Source organism: Oryctolagus cuniculus, chromosome 17 (genome assembly GCF_964237555.1).
Source record: "Oryctolagus cuniculus chromosome 17, mOryCun1.1, whole genome shotgun sequence".
NCBI classification, from domain to species: Eukaryota; Metazoa; Chordata; class Mammalia; order Lagomorpha; family Leporidae; genus Oryctolagus; species Oryctolagus cuniculus.
The window spans coordinates 22504510-22508496 of record NC_091448.1 but is presented as its reverse complement, the minus strand read 5'-3'; positions in this window follow the sequence as shown (position 1 = coordinate 22508496).

Genomic DNA, 3987 nt, shown 5'->3' with positions numbered 1-3987 from the left:
GTTCAGAAGTCTGCTTTGTATGAAATAAATGTAGCTACTCCAGTTTTCCTTTATGTTACCATGGTATATCATCCTCTTCCTTTTACCTTAACCTAAAATGATACACAGTTGCTGCAAAATCAGCTTTTCTGAATGAGGGTTTCTATCAAGGTGGTGATACTTTGATATATTTTCTTTATGAACTCACTTTGCTCCCTGCACAACTATAACATTGCTAAGAAGTATTGATAGTTATATTTCATTACTTCCTCCAATCACTATATCTTTCTAAATCAAAATAAATTTTTAAAAAGATTATTTATTTGAAAGGCAAAGTGACAGAGAGAGAGAGAGAGGGAGGGAGGGAGGGAGGGAGCGAGCTGTTCCATCTATGGATCACTCCCCAATGCCCACAACAGCCAAGGCTAGCCCACACCAAAGCTAGAAGCCAGGAACTCCATTTAGTTCTCCCACATGAATGACAGCAGCCCATGTACTTGAGCCATCATCTGCCTCCTCCCGGGCTTATTAGCAGGAAGCTTAATAGGAAGCATAGTAGCCAGGACTAGAAACAGGCACTCCAATATGGGATGCAGGTGTCCCAAGTGGCACCTTAACCTGCTGTGCCACAAGCATCCATGACATCCACCTCATCTGTCCCATTTTGGGGTCTAAATTTTATCAGTACTGCGTAGGCATCTTACAGTCATTTCTCTTTTTAAGATTTATTTATTTTATTTGAAAGACACAGTTACAGAGAGAGAGAGAGACAGAGACTGAGAGATCTTCCATCTACTGGTTCACTCTCCAAAAAGCCACAATCGGAGCTGGGCCGATCCGAAGTCAGGAGCCTGGACCTGGAGCTTCTTCCAGGTCTCCCAAGTGGGTGCAGGGGTACAAGCACTTGGGCCACCTTCCACTTCCAGACCATTAGTAGTAGGAAGCTGGATCGGAAGTAGAGTAGCCAGAACTTGAATGGGTGCCCTTATGGGATTCTGGTGCCAAAGGTGAAGACTTAACCTACTATATCACAGTGCCAGCCCCTCTTTCGGCAGTTTCCAAGTGTATTATGTATTTATAATTTGGCTCTTGAATGAGGTGCTTTTATTCTAGTAGATGTGACATGTTGATACTACTTTTAGCTATAATTTTTTTAAAGATTTGTTTTTTATTGATTTGAAGGCAGAGTTAGAGAGAGAGCTCTTCCATCTGCTGGGTTCATTTCTCAAATGGCTGCAATGGCTAGGGCTGGGACAGATCAAAACTAGGAGCCAGAAGCTTCATCTGGGTTTCCCACATGGGTGTAGGGCCCTGAAGACTTGGGCCATCTTCCATTGCTTTCCCAAGTACATTAGCAGAGAACTGGATCAAAAATGGAGCAGCCAGGACTTGAACCAGCACCCATTTGGGATGCCACCATTACAAGTGGCAGCTTTACTCTCTATACCACAACACCAGCCCCTAGATATAATTTTTTTCCAAGATTTATTTATTTACTTGAGAGGCAGAGTTACAGAGAGGGAGAGTCAGAGATGTCTTCCATCAGCTGGTTCACTCCCCAAATGGCTGTAATGGTCAGAGCTGGAAGGATCGGAATCCAAGAGCCAGGAGCTTCTGGGTCTTGCACGCAGGTGCAGGGGCCCAAGCACTTGGGCTTTCCTCTAATGCTTTCCCAGGCTATCAGCAGGGCGTTGAACAGGAAGTAGAGCAGCCAGGACTCAAACTACGGCTTTGCTCACTATGCCACAGTGCTGGCCCCCTATTTATTTATTTGAAAGGCAGAGTTACAGAGAGAGAGCTTCCATCGGCTGGTTCACTCCCCAAATGACTGCAATGACTGGGGCTGGGTCAGGCTGAACCCAGGAACCAGGAACTTCCCTGGGGTCTCCTACATGGGTGCAGAGGCCCAAGTACGTGGGCCATCTTCCTCTGTTTTCCCAGGCTTATTAGTAGGGAGTTGGATTGAAGTAGACCAGCCAGAACTCAAACTGTGCCAATATCCAATGCCAGCCCCACAGAAGGCAGCTTAACCCACTGTGCTACAGCATCAGCTCCTGCAAAGATTTCTGCTGGTCACTTTGGTTTGCCTGCTGAACCATGATACTATTTTGAAAAGCAAGTATTAATCTTTTCTGACCCAAAAGAAATATCTACAAAAGATGAGAGACTTTTCTTTTTTGTTCCTACTTACTGAGCCCTCAGATCAAGACCAGAAAAACAAAAGCTTATATCAGGAAAAGTTGGGTTTAGGATTGTTTTCTCTCTCTCTCTCTCTCTCTCTCTCTCTCTCTCTCTCTCTCTCTCTCTTGTTCTATTTGCTTTTCATTAATTTTTATTTATTTTTGTTTTTACTTGAAAAGCAGAACAGGCCTGCGCCGCGGCTCACTAGGCTAATCCTCCACCTTGCAGCTCCAGCACACCGGGTTCTAATCCCGGTCGGGGTGCCAGATTCTGTCCCGGTTGCCCCTCTTCCAGGCCAGCTCTCTGCTGTGGCCAGGGAGTGCAGTGGAGGATGGCCCAAGTACTTGGGCCCTGCACCCCATGGGAGACCAGGATAAGTACCTGGCTCCTGCCTTCGGATCAGTGCGGTGCGCCAGCCACAGTGCGCCAGCCGTGGCGGCCATTGGAGGGTGAATCAACAGCAAAGGAAGACCTTTCTCTCTGTCTCTCTCTCTCACTGTCCACTCTGCCTGTCAAAAAAAAAAAAAAAAAGCAGAACAATAGAATGCCCATAAAACCAGGCCTGAGCCAGGCTGCAGTAGGAGCTAGGAATTACATCCGGCCTCTCATGTGAGTGTCAGGAACCCAACCACTTGAGCCATCACCTGCTGCCTTCCAGTGTGCACATTAGCAGGAAGCTGGATCAGAAGCAGAGGCAGGACTCAGTCCAAACATTCCCATATGTGATAACAGCTATGCCAAGCAGCTGCTTAACCCACTATGCCACACTGCTCACCCCTATCGTTTATATTTTGAAGCCTTATTTTTAAAATTATAGGATTATCAAATGTTCATAATATGTCTTCCAGTACTGAATCTAGGTTTAATGTCTTTTTTAAAAAAAAAAAGATTTATTTATTTGAAAGAGTTACACAAAGAGCGGAGAGGCAGAGAGAGAGGGGTGTCTTCCATCTGATGGTTCACTCCCCAATGGACCGCAATGGCCAGAGATGCATCAATCTGAAGCCAGGAGCTTCTTCCAGGTCTCCCACATGGGTGCAGGGGCCCAAGGACTTGGGCCATCTTCTACTGCTTTCCCAGGCCATAGCAGAGAGCTGGATCAGAAGTGGAGCAGCTGGGTCTCGAACCAGCACCCATATGGGATGCCGGCACTTCAGGCCAGGGTGTTTACCCGCAGCACCACAGCGCCGGCCCCAGGTTTAATGTCTTTTCTATGTTCTGTGACCTTTTCCCTTTCCTTCCCCGTTGGATAATAAACTGCTTATGAGCATGAAGTTCCTCGTCCTGCCTTTGGGTCTCCCCACACTGCTATGCACAAATAGCTACAATAATTAATTGAAGTGATTAGACTCTGTCTTCACAGGGAAAACACTGAGTTGCACCATTTTTGCTATTTATTTTAAATGTTGAAATGTTTGTCCCCATTACATTGATTCACTTTTTTCCTATCACCTAATCCTAATCCAAGGTAAGACAAATAAAATATTCTATCAGCAGAATAAGTGTTTTTGGTTAATATTTTATAAATGGTAAGCCCATCAATAATTAAATGTTGGGGCCAGTGCTGTGGGTAGCGGATAAAGCCACTGCCTGCAATGTCAGCATCCCATATAGGCACCAGTTTGAGTCCCAGCTGCTCCACTTCTGATCCAGCTCCCTGGTATGGCCTGGGAAGGCAGTGGAAGATGGCCAAAGTTCTTGGGCCCCTGCACCTACGTGGGGGTCCCGGAAGAAGCTCCTGGCTCCTGCCTTCGGATCAGCACAGCTCCAGCCATTGCGGCCATCTGGGGAATGAACCAGCGGATGGAAGACTTCTCTCTCCCTCTC